This window comes from Peromyscus maniculatus, chromosome 2, assembly GCF_049852395.1.
Source record: "Peromyscus maniculatus bairdii isolate BWxNUB_F1_BW_parent chromosome 2, HU_Pman_BW_mat_3.1, whole genome shotgun sequence".
NCBI classification, from domain to species: Eukaryota; Metazoa; Chordata; class Mammalia; order Rodentia; family Cricetidae; genus Peromyscus; species Peromyscus maniculatus.
The window spans coordinates 34,631,995-34,650,143 of NC_134853.1; the positions used below are offsets into that span (position 1 = coordinate 34,631,995).

General features: G+C 38.9%; 1 protein-coding gene across 4 annotated transcripts in view; it reads left to right on the forward strand.

Moving 5' to 3' along the window:
* Positions 1-18,149, forward strand: part of Tox (thymocyte selection associated high mobility group box) — a 310,327-nt gene that overhangs the window by 196,298 nt on the left and 95,880 nt on the right. The gene's annotated exons all lie outside the window — the stretch shown is intronic.

Sequence of the window (18,149 nt, forward strand, 5' to 3'; positions counted from 1 at the left end):
GAAAAGACTTATATTTTTGTTGCTACAGATTGAAGAAATTTCATGGTACCCTAGACAATAAAAACTCATGTTGTCAGGAAACCCCAAACTGTTGGATTTATTCATAATCTCATGCCAGAAGAAAGGAGACATAAGCAAATATTTTTGTATTTTGAAAAGGATGTTTTATTTCATAACATCTTGAAGGCAAGAAAGCAAACAAGCCTAGCTAATGCCTTTTTAAAAGAGAGAATATGCTTTTCCTAGTTAATGACAAAGATTTCACTGAGATGGAGAAAAAATGTTGCATTTATAAAAATGTTGATGTAGATATAATTAGATCCATTTTAGGACCAAAAGTTTTATGCAGAAACTGACAGAAGGGTACACAATAATTATAGTTTCCTGACAAGCTGAATAGAGTTTTCTTTTTTTATCTGTGGTTTTAGAAAACCAAACTGTAAATAAATATGCAGTTTGACAGATTGTAATTGCGATCAGCAAGGCGTCTTTTCATTTAATCAGATGTTGTTATTAAAATGGGGTTACAATTAAACATTTTATAATGTGACGTAGCACTCCATTAACATTCTCCAGCAGACGGCAGGCAATTTCCATCCGATGCCCCAGCTTCCTTCTCTGTTATTTGAAATGTTATTGGCTGTGACCTTCACTGGATGGGTCTCTGTTTTTGTTTTTCCATTTTTTCTTCTTACTTTGACAAATGATATTGGACAGCCACTATTTTTTCATTGCACAACTAAAATACGACTTTTGCATGTTCTTCTTGGGTTATTATGATCCTCTCGGTAGATATACTGGAGCAGACAGAGGGCTGAAGAAAGCATTGTTGCTCGACAAAAAATTCATTTTCTCTATTTAGGTAATAGTCATCCCCATCAAGTTCAAATTAATATTGAGATTACAATTAAATTTGTTTCATGGAAGGATTGATAGAAAGCTTTTGCAGACTGTAAATATCAGTTAATATTTTACATTCCTAGGAAAGTGCATTCTTAAACAAAGAATGAAAAGGGGTGAAATTGAATTTGATGGTAATTAAAAGGAGAAGGGTCTGAAAATGCTAGACAAACTTATACATTGGTTCTGAGTTCTGGCTTCAAGTCTCCGTTGGGGCTATGACAAGGCAGCCTGATCTTCCTCAGGAATATGTGACTAAGCTGCCACCATGCCAACATTGATGATTGGCTAATGAAAGAGACTCCAAATTACAACCCGAACTCTTCTGACAACACAAAGGAGCAGTGCGAGCATGCCTCTCATTGAGTGCTCCCATGCACTGGAGATCCAGTGCACACAACAGTGAAAAGTGGGAACAATTTCTAGTATCAGAAGGAAGTTCGGCAGAGCCAATAGCAGATTTCTAAATCCCTACCATGCTCTGCTCACAAGGATAAACTCCACTGGAAATGACAATCATCACCCTTGCACAGCATGAGTGCTGCAAGAACTTTTTCATTTTCAAAAGAGAGCAAGACTCATCAAAGTAGACCGTAATTGTTTTTCCAATGAAGACTGTACAGATCAGAAAATGTTCAGCCAGTAAGCATTGTCTGTCTGACAGTGAGACCTCAGTGAGATAGCTGCTTAGAAAAGTAGTGATTTAATTTATAAACGTGATTGTCCCTGAAGGATTGTCTCACTGCTTGCATAACCACTACCCTTCCATCACCTCACCTCTTCTCACTGAGCACTGTCTGTGTAATACAAAAAGAACTTGAAAAGTGAACTTTTTATGTGCCTTGTTGACCATCTCATCAACCCCTTCCTTTGCCTACAAACCCCAACACTGGTGCATGAGATGCTTATACATTGTCTTAGCTACTTTTTCATTGCTTTGAAGACACCGTGAGCAAGGCAACTTATAGAAGGGTTTATTGGGGATTTACAGTTCCGGAGGTTTAGAGTTCATGACCATCATGGCAGAGATTGTGGCAGTAAGCAGGCAGTGCTGCTGGAGCAGTAGCTGAGAGCTTGCCTCCTTATTCCTAAGTAGGAGGCAGAGAGAACTATCTGGAAATGGAGTAGGCTTCTGAAACTTCAAAGCCCACCAAAGTCCATTGGCACCTCTGCTACCAAGGCTACACTTCCTGATCCTTCCCAAACAGTTTTACCAATTGGGGACCACACATTCAAATATATGAGCCTGTGGGGGCTGTTCTCATTCAAACCACCACATGACCTGATGTGATATCCTGATAAACAACCATGAGAACAGGTGTACACTCTAAGCCTTTTCTGCTTCGTCCACAAAGTGCTCAATCGTTCCATCCACCCAGCTCTGGGTACTTTCACTTATCTGCTCAGTAAATGCTCAAAGGCCTCCTCCCCTGGGAGAGGCATGGTGAGCTTACAGAAACGTTGAATAGAATTCCTTCTTAGCCCATGCCATGTGGGGACAGGAAGCATGGACAATGGGACCATTAACGCAGTTAGGCCCCTGCTGCCACTGCCTGAGAGTGAGAAATGAAAGTGGCTGTTGGCAGGTAGCTAGTATTTCTAGGCCAGTCTGGAATCAACTGGTAGGGCTTGTCATTTTGTGTCAACAGAACACAGGTAACTGTGGCATTTCAGAGTCTGCCAGGGGTGGAAGCAGTGTGCGAGCCCTAGCAGGCTGAGCAGGCAGAGGGAGGAGGGAAGAATGAAATGCTTTCTTTGTAATCTGGAAAATCTGCAAGTGATCTAACGGACAGCTGTGTTGTGTGGACTGCTGGGAACTATAGCTTGCATCTCAGCAGTATACTGAGCAGTAAACGCTGTGTGGTGTGGTGTGTGTGTGTGTGTGTGTGTGTGTGTGTGTGTGTGTGTGTGTGTGTGTGTGTGTGTTGGTAGTCCCCCTCCAATCATGACATGTATAGCTAGGCATGAAAGACATTATTTAACTAATACAAAAAACAAGCCATACAACTAACAGCATAAAAGCATTTTCTGCATTTTATTACATTGTCAGTCTACTGGTCCAGCATTTTAATATGTTGCTTATATCTATCAAGTCACTATTTTTTTAAATGATTTTCTCACTAGAACACAGCAGGCATCTTTTTCTAGAATGTGATCTGTACCCAGTTTTCTAAACATAGAATCATCATCATTGTCATTATATGTGTATGGCTGTTTTGTTTACATGTTTGTCTTCGCATCACTTGCATATAGTACTGGTGGAAGCTAGAAGAGGGAGTCAGATCCCTTGTGATGGGAGTAACAAACAGTTGTGAGCCACCATGTGGATGCTGGGAATCGAATCTGAGTCCTCTGAAGAACAGCCAGTGCTCTTAACTACTGAGCAATCTCTCTAGGCCCCCCTATAATCTTTCTTATGCTTGAATAAGGTTTTAGAATTACCTATGTGACTATTTTTTACAGTACTATTTTTATTAATTTTTTACATACCGACCACAGTTTCCCCTCCTTCCTTTCCTCCTGTTCCCCCACCACCACTACCCTTATCGCCTAATTCCCCATCCATTCCTCCTCTGTCTCCATTCAGAAAAGGACAGGCCCCCCATAGGAGTCAACAAAGCACAGCACATCAAGTTGAGGCAGGACCAAGCTCCTCCCCCGCATCAAGATTGTGCAAGGCAACTCAGTTTGGGGATTGGGTTCCCAAAAGCCAGCTTAAGCACCAGGGAAAGGTCCTGATCCCACTGCTAGGAGCCCCTATGTGGTCATTTTTATACTGCTTGGTCATCTCAACATTATGGCCAAGCATAAAACAATCCCTTTTATTAGAAACATGTAGAGATCATAGTAACACTGTGATGAGAGTGTTGGGTCAGCAGACTGGAATCCAGGTTAAGAGTTCTGCATCTGAGAATACTCATTTCTAGAACTTGGTGCAGCTCATTAATGAAATATTTGTAGTCCACCTAATGGGCCCTGGGTCAGTGTGAGCTCATTAACAATTCAGTGTGTTTTTCCTCAAAGGAAGGACACAAGAGCAGGTGATAACCATGGTTGTCCTCTGTTTGAAATTTCTCAGTATAGTTTGTACCCCTGCTTCAGTGGGGCTTTCAGTAATGCAAGTATTAGCCATCATTCAAAAGATCCCTTATTAAGACTGGGAAGCCAAGATGAAAATTCGTGGAGTCAATGGAAAAGCCCATCTGATTCCACTTCCAATACCGCCAGGGACCAGAACACAACATCTGGTTAGCCGGGCAGAGAAAAACTGCACATGAGTTTTGGATTAGAAGTGAAAAATACCTTATCCAGGTGAACTTAGATGGGATATAATTACACTGTTGGAATTTGTCCAAAGGCTTTTGAGTAACCACCCCCTCCTACAAGAAGTACTTTTGCCATGGGATGCCGATGGCATGTGAGTGAGACCTGTAATTTTAACACCAAATGCAAAGGCAGCAAGTCTACTGTGTCACGGTCAGGTGTTACACGGTCAATTCCCTCAGCACCTATTTTGGAGCAGTTTTTAATGCTGTGTTTCCGTGGCTCCCATGCTTATACAACTGTCTTCTGTCTTGACCCCGTAGTCTTGCTCTGACTTAATTCTGCAGTGGTTTATGATCGCTGCTTAACGTGGACTATAGGAATCCTGTCACTCAGTTGGTATTTTTTTCACAAAAGGTTGTGCTCCATCCAAAGATACTTTTCAGTGGTAAACAGTATTATTTTTATTTGGGACAGCTACTTTCATTTTCAGAATTCAGCCTGGGCTACCAGTCAGCAGTTAATAGGATGGCAGAAGATAGTTTAAAGTAATTTTAAGGCCTTGTGACAGTGATGACACTTATCCAGAACTAGTGTAGCTGGCATTATTCTAAGCAAGTAAATGTGCATGAAGTTCCCCTGAATTTTCAAGTACAATGAAATCTCACATAAAAAAATCTCTAGCCTTAAGTGTAGCAGTATGTTTAAGAAATAACAGACCATATTTCCCTGTGAAGTGGTGGCCATAATGCAATCAGTTGTTGAAAAAATTTAAATAATTCCAGTGTCCAGAGGACAGGAATATTTCTATCTTACCCTCTCCTCTTTTAACAAATAGCATGATCAGTGCCCTCATCTCTCCAGAATGTGTAAGTCATCTTTACAAGGAATGTCCCTGCAGATGAGAGTGGGAGCATTACCAGGATTCTGGCTGGGAGAAGCCACCAGACTTGAAACTCTTTTTCTGAGCTTGCATTTCAGTTCCCAAGAAGATGTCTCCCCTGCCAATGCTCATTCCCAAAGATTCTGATTCCACAGATGTGGATAAGGCAAAAAACCTGCCCTATAGCCCTCCTCTAGCTGGACCATTGAAGATCCAGATCAACACTTAGATGGTGATTGAAATATTCATTTGTCACTCATGCATAAAAACAGAGCTACAGTTCTCATTTTTCAGTCCAGAGATTGATGGTGGCCAATAAGGAAATGAAAAAATAAAAGTTAAATGTAGAATCTATCAGATAAAGGCTGCTATTTTTACATTGTAAGGGATACATGCACCTACTACGGACCAAAGTCGTGGAGTGGAAGGTGAAATGCATTCTAAGGAAGATTGATGTGAGTTATAAACCCATGTTTAGTTTTGATAGAATGAGATGCATCAATGTATAAATAAATAAATACAGATAAGGCATCAATATCAGGAAAAATGATTTAAACCAAAATAGTGTATTTTACAAACAACAAAATATTACATTAACATATAATATATTTCCCAATGTGTTATAGTCATGACTTGTAGCACACACACACCAGTACATGCTAGCCCTATTCTATACAATTTAGACCCCAAATGTCTCTTGCATCCATACACCTCATTGTGAAACCCGCCTGTGTATCCTGGCTTGCAGGCTATTCCTTGCCTATTGTTGTATTTTTACATTTCAACTTGTATGTACCACATATTTATAAACCACCCTGATCAAGCTTGAACCAGCTTGATTACTTTTGATTTGTGCTGTAAGATTTCTTTATTCTTCCTGGAAATTTCCAGACATTTTACTCTAAACCCATTCTTTCTTTCTTTAGATTTATTTACTACCTTTAGAAGTAGAAAAGTCCAATTTCAATCATGTTTGAAATAACTCATTTCAGACAAGTACGTGCTGCTCTGCTTACAAAACACATATGAGTGGAATATGCAATTACTGCAACTGTGCTTCCTGCCACAGAAACATTTCAGCATTATAGCATTACAGGAATAGAATGACATGCATAATGAAAGATTTCAAGATTCACCCAAGGCATTTATTCTCTTCACCTTAATGTTCTCAGCAGTAGCAGAGTATCCATTAAAAGGTACTATGAATTATGGTTGCCTAGCAACTGGAAGGAGCTTGTAACAGCACCAAAGAATGAAATGGCTGGTTGATAAAATGAATTTTCTCTGAGCATTAGCCTGTTGAAACTGCCTTTTCTTGTGGAACATAAAGTGCATTTATTTGTCTCATGCATTTTTTATTAGAAAATTATTTGAGTTTCAGGGACTTGAATCGTTTTGCTACAGGAGATATTTGATTTTAATGTGTTGTACTAAAATAAGTAATAAAAGACACTTTCTTCAAAGCAAAGTCACCAAACAATCCTGTGTGGATTTTTGATGGAAGAAATAAAATATTTGATAAGCTATTCTACATTGGTTTCTAATTAAGAACAGTCTCTGATAGAATTCATAATCCTGCTGAAGCTTTCCAAGTTATAAGGTTGAAATAATGGATTCTTAGTTATGTGAGCTACAGAAACATCCTGTAGTCTATGAAGCACACATGAAGAATAGATTTTTTTAAATCTTTCCCTTTGGTATGTGTGAAAATTCACTTCAACAAAAATCTAAATATTTATCAGAAACTTTACTTGTCACTTATTATCTCATTTTCCTTTGTTTGTCTTCATTCTTTATTTATTATTGTGGTCATTATCTGGTATGCTATACACATTGGCTGTGTGTGTGTGTGTGTGTGTGTGTGCATATATGTATATATGTATATATGTATATACATATAATCTCAGTATCATTCTTAGGCACTTTTGCTACAGTGATTAGATTATGCCTTATGTAGTATTGCTCTGCAAGTCTCTTGTCCCAAGAAATGCACCCAGAAAACATGAATAGATGGTATTAGCACACATTCAAAACATAAGGTATGATTGCTTTTATAATTTAAAGTGATCCCTAGAAACTGTAAACATCCTAAAACTGGCAAAGGAGTTTAAAAAATAGCTTAAAGCAGAAACAGATACGAATTAATATACATACTCATTTACAATTTTCTTTTGGCTCCTCATCTCACTATAGTCTTCATATATATACCTAGGATGTTTTATAATGTATTTTTATCTGCCTGGGCCAAACATAGCACGTTTATTCATCTACTTCTGTGTGCCTGGAAATTGTATTTCTTAAATGACAACCATTACATGTCCAGTGGCTGTTTTATGTAACATCTTGCTTATGAATGTTGAGTACATGGTTCATTATGATAACCTAACCTCTGGTTGGAAAAGGGGGTGTTTTATTCCAGTGTTTATGCCGCCGGTGCTTCTTTGTCCAGGAGGAAATGGATTATTCAAGCCATGTCTAGAGCAAGTGAACTCTGAGAGAAAGGGACAAATGGAAATAATATTGATCACTGTAAATGGAAATAATTCATACATATAGATTAGTAATGAAAGGATCAGATTCTGAAATGACAGTCTTGGAGTCAACTTTAGAGCCCAACTGGGTTTTAACCTATATTCATTGAAGCATATACAAGTAGGTAAATGTGGCTCTGGTTTCAGCCACGTTGATCAGAGAGCACAGACTTTCCCACTACAGCTTCCTGGCTCCACTGGTAAAGGGTGTTTAGCTAGTCTTACCCTAACTAAAATGAGGTAGTAAGGTTCCTCCCTTCAGAATTAAACAACTGACTCAGCTTTCTTTCTCAAAGGTGAAGTTCTCATCTAAGAACCCTGCCACAGTTGTGTGTGAGATTCAGACATCATTCTCTGCTTAATGGGTCAAAAAATACTCAGCAAAAACAGAGAAAAGTATTATCTTTAACCAAAAAGAAAAAAGGAAAAGAAAAAGAAAAAAAACTTGTTTCTAATGCCTAGATTCTGATAAGAATTGAAAATGGGGGTGCTTACCTGCATCCATGATTGCCTGTTCTTCCTAAAATGATGCTATGCTAGGGCTGCCTTTCTCTGGTGAAGCATGAGCTCAGATGGACTCTCATTAACCAGACAGTGCAAAACAAAGTCGTAAAGATAAGTAGAGAGCAGGTTAGTCCTCACCTTTCTTCTCATCACAGCTTACCAAGAAGTCCATGTACATGATTGCATTCAATGTTCACATCCAGATTCTAATGGAAGGGGTCCAGGAGCTGTAACTAAACAGGCAGGGTTTCAAACAAAACTCACTGGGTTTGGAGTACAGGACAAAATCAGGGCTGCATCTAACTGTGGATTCTCAGCCAAGCTGTTGGGCCTTCAGGACCTCAATAGCCTCTAAAGGAAATTGTATTGCCCATTGTAGTGTGTCAACCCCAAGATCAGATATGTAATCATGTATGTGATAAATGCTCAATAAACACAGATAGAACCTGAATTGGAGTTTATTTGCAGTGTTGAGCCTTGGAGTAGACAGGGGGTTTCCTGTGGAAAAGCAACTATGAAGTCACACATGGGGTGGAAGTCTTTAAAAGCTATTCTGAGTGGTAGTAGGTTTTCCAATTCCTGTGGTTGGCATTGCAAGGGAATCACAGGACTCTTTCTGAGCAAGAACTGGACTGGATGCAGAACAACTTGGACTCAAAATGTGAACACTGATAAGTGTGCCACACATAGATGTACCCTCAATGCCCCCTGTATTCTCGGTGTTAGAAACTGTTCTCATGGGCATCCCACTTGCACCAACTGAAACTCTCCATGTGTTACTTTGCTACAATATCTCAACCATTTGAAATTCAGAAGCAACAACAGTCTCTTCCTCAAAACTAATATTTAGGTATATTTTGTTTTGATCATGAATGTATTAACAGTCATGTTACAAAAATTAATTGTAACCTGTAAGGGCTACATGTATAGCTTTCCAGTATAACTAAAGGTAAATGAAGACAGCTTAGAAAAGTGAAAGCTGCATTTTCAAGCTGTATATGAATAATCAAACATGTGAATAAATCACACATTAATCACTACTAATATTTTGCAAAGGTGTAAATTAAAATTCTAGAGGGAGCTTGACTGATTTGATTAACAATGAGTTTAATAAAGTAGAATCCCACTTGAACATAAAACTATTACACTCATAATAATCCTATGTAGCTATTGAGGAAGCCAAATTGAAAACTCTTGCTGATATTTGCATAGAATTATGAGACACTGCCTGCGTGTGTTTACCATGTGCTTACAAGCAGAAGGATTGTTAATGGAGAAAGGTGCCTGAAAGTATGTTTATGCTTTTATTTATTCTCAAATGTTTTACTATTACTATAGTTTAGGGCCCCATTATAAGATCACATGTGATCATGGCAAATTACTATTCAATTTAATATGAAATATTAAATGAATTTTTTATCTATAGGAACAATCAAGAGCTTCCCAATCTTTTAATAGATTGTCAAACCACCAACATTAAAAACAGAAGTAGACATGTCCCAGGTAGGCAGGCAAGCAGGATTTATCATTCATGGAAATCACATTCATGGTTCATCCACAGTTCTTACTGACTCATGTGTGTAGGATGTGTTTTTTAAAGACTTCTATTTAAATGAAATCCCACTTCTGCAGCCATCTATGAAAAAGTGGCAGAATCTAACATTTTAGTCTTGGAATGACTATAGCCTCATGAATATTCCATCACTGACAGTTGCCAGGATCTTCAAATAAGCAACAACAGAAGGTCAAAAAGAAGCAGAGACACATTACTGAGTTTTCCTTGGTGTTGCAGTGTGATTCTGAGTGATGCCTTTCTCCATAGGATAGGCTCCTGTCACCCTGTGGTTGACATGTTCTTGTGATATATGGCTTGTGTCCTACGGAACGTGCTATAAAGACAGTGTCTTCACAGGATATTGTTTTACTGACATGTTAATGTATTCTATAGTATCCAGGAGTTCTGCATCTGAATTCTAGAATGCTGCCATGTAGATGGTAAGGGGGTAATAAAAATAAATTGAATATTAATTGAAAATAAAATAAATGTGTATAAAATAAGAAATAAATGATAATTAATGAAAATGGTAGTCATAAGTTAGGGAAAATATGATTTCATATAGGTGAACTTGATTCTAGACTGTTCTATCTCTAAGAAGTCATTATGTAATCCAAGGTTTAATTGACCTGATTTTTCACACTGTCAGTAGTGATATTAGAAGGTGGATGCAATTATTAGAAATATATTTTTATTACATCCAGAGGTAATATTCTGTGGGTTCAGAGGTGATATTCTGAGCATTCACAGCTGTGGTCTAAGAAAAGAAATGGACTCTGACCAAAACAAATAAACAAACAAAAAATTCAAAAAATCAACAACAACAACAAATGAAGACATGTTTCAAGTGCCTTTGTGCCTCTTGAGACAGAATATATATGTCTCATCCGTGATTCAGGACTATGCGCTAAAATAAGTCTCAGCGTGTCTTTGTGTACGATGCAAGTGAGTGAGTAGCTGTGAGTGCCTTGCCTGTTCTATGCAACCTATCATCTGGTTCACTCTCAGCAGCTGTGCTAAGCCAACACATGGTACAGAAGGACTTACTGCGCTGGCATCTCCTCTCGTGGTTAAATATGAATTGAAACCATAATTGCAGTAATACGAAATTCTAAAGGCCAGTTCAGAAATGTTTCTTCTGTGATCTATTATGTGAGCCATGGCAGCAGAACTGGCTGCCCAGAAGTTGAGGATGATATTCCCCCTCTTTGCATGTTATCAACATCCTATTGTAGCCAGGGGTCTGTTGCTCAAACATCCATGTAGCCACAGCCCAGATCAAAGCAGAAAGAAAGATCACAGCACTTACACTCAAGGTTTTGACATAGCCAAATGGAGGGAAAATGAAATATAAGGACTCAGAGCTATGTGGACACTAGAATCTTATTAACGTTAGGGCTAGGGAAAAATTAGAGTGAACAAAATGTCTGAATCAGACTTACAGAGTATTCTTCAAATCCTCTGTAAAATAATTTATACACTGAAGTCGTGAACTGCAGTTCAGGCTCACGCTGGGTTATCTATGGCTTCATTACAGTATTTAGTCTTCACAGCATCTCTCAAAGACAGGCACAGGAGTGCCATGTTTTGTTGACAGAGAAACTGGTGCTCAGGGGAATTAAAGCAAGCATTAAAACCCAGGCTAGAGCCAGGCTTGCTGGCCATGCTTGTAACTCAATTCAAATAAAGCTGATGCTGGAGGATCTTGAGTTCAGGACAGCCTGGATGAGAACTTTAGTGAAATCCTGTCTCCAAAATGTAAATGTAAAAACTATCCTAGAATGGGGCTCAACAGTAGATTGTTGGTCTACTATGGATATCACCCTGGGTTCATTCCCAGCTCCACAAAACAAACAAACTGAAGATCTATCTGCTTACTAGTATTCTTTCCAGAGCATCCCAACCTACTCAGAGGTAAAAGGGAATCACAGTTAGAGAGCAGCCAGTACTTTAGCACAGGAGGAAGCAGGGTCACGGGATCTTCAAGCCCACAAAAGTTAAACGAGACACAGAATGAACCTGCCTGAACTCCTGGGGTTTGTATCTAACATGAATAGGGTCTGGGTGGTAATAACCTGAGTCACTAGTACCCTACACAACTGCTCACACCTCTCCAAAGTTCCATCTTCTGTGCAGTGTGCGTTGATTCAGCGTTTAGATTCTTTTTTACATAATATATATATAAAAATGGAAGGTTTCAATATCATGTGAATTTACCTGTATATAATATGGATATGTGTAAAGAACTATAATCTTTTCGTTTATACAGAGAGAATTCAGAGTCATATTTTTCTGTTTTTCAAATACTATTCTTTAAAAATAGGAAGGTCACATTCCAAATAAATCACCAGAATTGCTAATAATGCACATGTAAGAAAAGATAATTCCCAAGCGATTATTGCCAGCAGTGTTCTTAGGAATAAATCATTACATCAAAAGCAACATGAAACATAGCTCTTTCTCTTATTCCTTGTACAGCATGATCGATTTTTTTTTTTTTTTTAGAAAAATGGTGATCCCAAGAGTGAAGAAAACTCCCACGCTATTAAGACTACATTCTTCTTAACATTGGGTGACAGTGAGCCCAAAGAGTCCTTTACTCAATCATCTCAGAAGTGGGGATAATACAGGTGTTCTCTGTTGAGTTTCAGTGGTATATGGGGGACTAAATGTTACAACATTGGTACAAACCCTGCCTGTAGCAGCATGTATAATCATCGAGAATTCCCCAAATCCAAATCTGACCATGGTCTCACACCATGGCAATGTTTTCAACTTCCATCAAACATTAGCAGTGCCCTTAGCTCACTATTAGTTCTAAGCACATGAGTGCAATTTAGGAAGATTCTTAGCATAGTTAAAAACAAAGGATGTTCTTCTCTCAGATCCTGCTACCGGTGCCTATGGTAATGCTGGCAAATAGGCTTTTGTGCTCAGTCTTGACTTTCTTAAAGCTAGTGCAGTTACCTTCTAGAGGAAGTGGCCTTCCCAGCCATGACCCAGGGCATCCCCATCTCCATCAGCTAACTGGGAAGGCGGCACATGCTGAACTCGATGCTGTGTGTACTTACAATTCATTCTTTTCATTTGGTAGCCTTCACATTTCCACTATAAACAGTTTTGAAGGTGAGACCAGTATTCAGCTATATCTTCAAGTGAAGTGTTTGAAGGTTTTTGTTATTTTCTTCTGTGGAAAACCAACTTAACCTTATGAAGCACTTTGTTAGTGTTTATCAGGCAAGATAACCAACCTACTCTAAGAAGCTAAGGTCAGCTGGGCCATGGTGCACGCCTTTAATCCCAGCACTGGGGAGGCAGAGCTAGGTGGATCTCTGTGAGTTCAAGGCCACCCTGGTCTACAGAGTGAGATCCAGGACAGGCACCAAAACTACACAGAGAAATCCTGTCTCGAAAAACCAAAAAAAAAGGGGGGGGGGCTAATTTGTTTTATTAGAGAGCTACTAATTCAGCCCCAAAAAGGTTATAATTGCATCTATTTATAGCAAATTAAGGTGTTTTGTGCACATACACTAAAAAGTATGTGTGCTATACAATCTAAATTATATTTTCAGTCTTGAATATGCTAGCAGATAATCACACAGTTCTGCTGCATTTCCTTTAGTGTTGCTGACGTCCTTGTAATTCTGATGTTTAACCCCTATGGTTGTCTCTGTAACTCTGGAGCATCAGTGGGTTATTTTATAGCTAAGCAAATGGGAGAGCTGGAAGATTACGTGACTGGCCAAGGTTGTGTAGAATAGGTGAAGTAAAAAGGCTGAAGATAGTGAGACATTAATGGGCAACATGGTACTTCTCCTAAGATCTTCTGGGAACTATACAATCCACATGTTTAGCCAAGACATTGACACACACAGAATGAGTCTGAATCAGGCATAACTGGTGTGATTTTTATCTAGCTCACAGTAACTCACCAAAGATCCTGCAAAGGCAGAGTTCTCTAGTAGTGTGATACTTTTAAGGGAGCCCCAAATCAGATCACATTCTTCTTTATCTGTTTTAGACACAAAATACCTAGCATCTATCATGCAACTATAATCCAAGTGCATTTTAATCCAGTATTGGGGCATTTAAAGGCTGATTGTTCATATTAACCGGTTAGATTGAGGCACCAGGGAAGTAGTACTGCTTTATGTAGAGAAGAAAACAGCTCTTGTTGATTGATTGACTGGAGATCTATCTCTACCTTCCCCTTTCCCTCTCCCTCCGTACCTCCCTCCTCACTGCTGCCTCCTGCAGACCTTTGTACTTTCCAAAACTGAACCAATCATCATTCCTGCAGGCATGCGTGTCATAAAATGAAGAAACAGTGAGAACCAAAACACCGACTATTACAAGGAAGGAATGCAAATATAAAGATAATTGTTCTTCTAGTTCTAACTTTGGCATAGAGTTTTCAAGTTTGAGTAGTGAACAAGTACATAAAAATACATTCGATAGTGAAAATGTAAAATCTTATGAGGTACAGCAGTTTTGATGATGATAAATGGCTGAAATGGCTGGCTTATTGTCAACCTTCACCTATGGTGTGCTTTGAATGCAAACACACACAGTCTTGAAAATGAGCAGCAGAGTCTCAGTGACACTGATGGGAGAATCCTGTTTACTTAGGAAACTGCCTTGTTCTGTGTGAAAGTTTAAAAACATAGACTCTAACCTCTCCCCAAGGAATGTCTGAAGATAAGACGTAAACATCACACAAACTACACATCCTTCCTGCATCTGGCATCATGTTCAAATTGGGCTTTCCAGACACTTAGCTTCCCAGCTCCACAGTGGAGCTGACCTTCCATCTCACGAGGGAATCAGAGTAACCTGGGGAGATGTCCTTCGGTTTTCTGTATTCCTGTCCTGATATACTCAGATCTCGCCCATTCCTCATTCTTGCATAAGCAATATGGAGGGCAGCAGGGTCTTGGAAGGACTGGGATGTGGTTTGACTCCTTCCACCACCTCTCATGACCCACGTTCCTGGGTGGTCTTTGCCTCCATTTCTCACGGAGTGTGCAGGGCACACCACTGACTTACTATTCTTTTCCTTTAACATCTGACCAAGAGGGCGTTTTACTTCATTTTTTTTAGATTTTGTTGTTGATGATAATGATGTTGCTCCTTTTTTCCTGTTTATTTTTCCTCGTCTAGATTAGCAGCTTTAACTATTGGGCCTTTTACTTTGGATCAACTTCCTTCTTCTTGTAATTGTATTTGGGACTCTAATTCTTAAAATGAAACTAGTAACTTCCCAAGATTATGGTTTTTCTCAACTGTTTGCCCCATCTCTCTACTTCCAAAATCTCACATATGGCCCTATTCTACTTCTATGAATTAATAAAGATCATTTGTCTTGCTTTGCCCATGTTATAACCAATATAATGTTAAGAAAATTAAACATCTTGTCATGTTAAAACCTTCTCTGGGTTTTTGTACCCACCTGTAATTATTCTGACTTGGAAATTTCTGTCTTTCCACTGCTTCCTAAGATTCTTCCCAGTTGGACTCCTAGCTGTGTGCCTCTCTCCACTGTTTACATTCCACCTTTAACTCTAACTGTGTACCTCCATTGTTTACATCCTGCCTTCATTGTGGAGGCATGCCTTCCATTCTCTACCCCACCACAAGCACTCTGCATGTAATAGCTACATGGGATCCTTTTTTGAATTCTTGCCAGTGTGAAACACTAACTGTTGTTGTACATGATCCCTTTCATTTATTTAATGAATTGATATGTCAACAAATATATCCTTTTAATAATAACCAAAGAGACATTTATCAAAATTATAGACATTAAATATTTTGTAAAAAGTGAAGAGTGATTAAACCTTACTTGTCAGATTTTTTCCACCAGCATAGCTTTTAAAACCTATTTTTCCATGTTCACACCCATCCTTTCTGAATAATACATATCCATCTGGAAAACTGTGAGTCATATGTCATAACATATATAGCCTCTAGGGTTTTCTTAATCAGAAACCTCATTTTTACAATGTTAAAAGATCACTTTAGTCATAGTTTTTGAATCTTAAAGTCTTAATAATCAATGAGGAACTTTTTTGTTGGTGTTAGAATACAAAGTTGGCAATATGACAGGGATTTTCAAGCATCTACACATTGAAATTGTCCTGGGACAATCTTCTGGGCCTGGCAATTCACTTCCTGAGCCCCAGCTCCCATTGTGTACAGCCTTAAAATAAGAAATCACTGAAGGCAGGCAGCTGTGGAAGAGTTCTCTGTCACTCACATTTTTTTGCATATTATAAATGTCATATTTCTGTTAAATTCTTTTAAAATTATGTATAAATTATGTGTAGATGTTTATTAATTATAGAAATTCCAGTCACCTAATCCCGACCCAGGAGACGTCCTTTTATTCTATATCTCTCTCCCATATCTACCCCTCTTCCACACAAACAGAAACCAGGTCTCTTTCCTGCGTGTGCAGTCTTCTTCCGGCTCCCACATTTTAAAAATAAAGATTATGTACTGGGAATGAAGAGCTACTCAGTGGTTACATGTGCTTGCTGTTCTTGAAGTGAAGCTGGGTTCAGTAACCATGTGGGCAGCTCACAGCTGCCTGTCACTGTGGTTCCAGGGATCTGACACCCTTGCCTGACCTCTGAGGGCAACTGCAGTCACATGCCTAGACGCACAAAGACACAAATAAATTCAAAATAAAATTTAAAATTAGATTATATTCTGTTTTATTTTTATTCACTTAAAGATTTAATTGTGTGTGTGTGTGTGTGTGTGTGTGTGTGTGTGTGTGCGCGCCCGCGTGCGCACTCACATATGAGGGAGCCACACACACCCATGATTGGGAATGGAAAAGGCAGATGATGTCAGGTGTCTTCCTAATTTAGATTTTTACGGTTTTTCCCTATACTGAACCCACCGGTTTTTAGAGGCTGCTAGCGCAGCTAGCCAGAAGCCTCGGGAGCGTCTGTCTTTGCCCACCAGAGACAAAGGCTGTTGATGTTTGCCCTGAGCCCAGCGTCTTCTTTTCCATGGGTTCTGGGGGTTTGGACTCAGGTCCTCGGGCTTACACATCGAGCACTTAACTCACAGAGCTGTCTCTCCATCCTGTAACTCCTGTCTTTTTTATTTGGTCATCTTTGAAATGACAGCTGTTACTTCATCTTCTGTTTTTATTCTGCGGTTTCCATTGTGTGAATTCTTCACAATTCAATTACTTATTATCTTATTAAAACATCTTTTTTTCTCTGTGTTTTGCTATTGTACACAAAGCTGCAAGGGGGAGCCTGTGTAAACTTTTGTGTGTGAGAGAGCAAATACAGCCGTGGGATTTCTGGATTTTAGAATGTCTGTTCGTTGCTCTAATAGGTTTACCTAAATGCACCTTCTGTGTGCTGTACTGATTTACTCCGACACTGTCTGTAGGCTGGCGCTCTGCTTTCCCTCACATCATCCAGTTTTGGATTTTGGCCAATCTGATTGGTCACACAAACTTGGCTATATAATTATACTTACTCAAACTTGATTCATATAATTAAGAAGTCTTTGGGAGCAAACGGGTTCAAAGGTATCTTGGTGTTGAGGAGGAGGTAAGGACACTAACTTTTTTTCCTGTAGGCTCCCCAGTCAACTCCAAGGCACTCCTTGAGCAGGCCAGCCCTGGTTCTGCAGTTGAGCGCCAGCCGGTGTCTAGTTGGATTTGTAACACGGTTGGGTCTGTTTCGGGTCTCTGTTCCGCGTTGTTTATTCGTGTTCTAACTTTACCCTTGTGGTTTCCTTCAAGCACTTTAATATTTTTAGTGTCTGTTAGTCCTACCCCTTGTCCATTGTTCTCGGCTACTTCTGTAAATTCTGCAGCTTGTGCCTTCTGACCAACAACCCAACCCCTACCCAAAACAGTGCTGCGGTCCCCTCTGGCACCGCGCTGTGTACCGCACTGTGTTTTCAAACTGACTTGTAGAAAACGGCGTCGGGTGCTATTCAGGCTTCTCTCGAAGAGCAGGTGTAACCTTCAACAGTGTTATAGTAAGTTTTCTTTATGCGTCTTACAAGTTCAGTGAAACTTGTCGCTAGCTACTTATTAACAGTTATGTTTTATGTTGCTGTTATGATTGACTTTTCTATGTAATTGGAGGCTTTCTCAAAATTAAGAAAATGTAATAAGATAGAGCAGGATGTAGAAAATGCAGCTAAAATTCTATTTATAGGAGGATTTGTGGCCTTGAATAGTTATACCAATAGGGACATAAAGTTCATAAAATGGAATTATAAAGTTAAATTTAAAAGTTAGGGAGATTAGGGAAGGAACAAAGTAAGCTTAAGAAAAAATAAGCCTATTAAAAATAAAAGCAGAAAAATACATGTTAGGAATAAAAAACAAAGAACTGAAAAATAAATTCTAGTTCTTAAAGAGTATAGCAAAATAGATTAGTTTAGAAAAAGAAAAAAATCTCTCTCTCTCTCTCTCTCTCTCTCTCTATATATATATATATATATATATATATATATATATATATATATATAT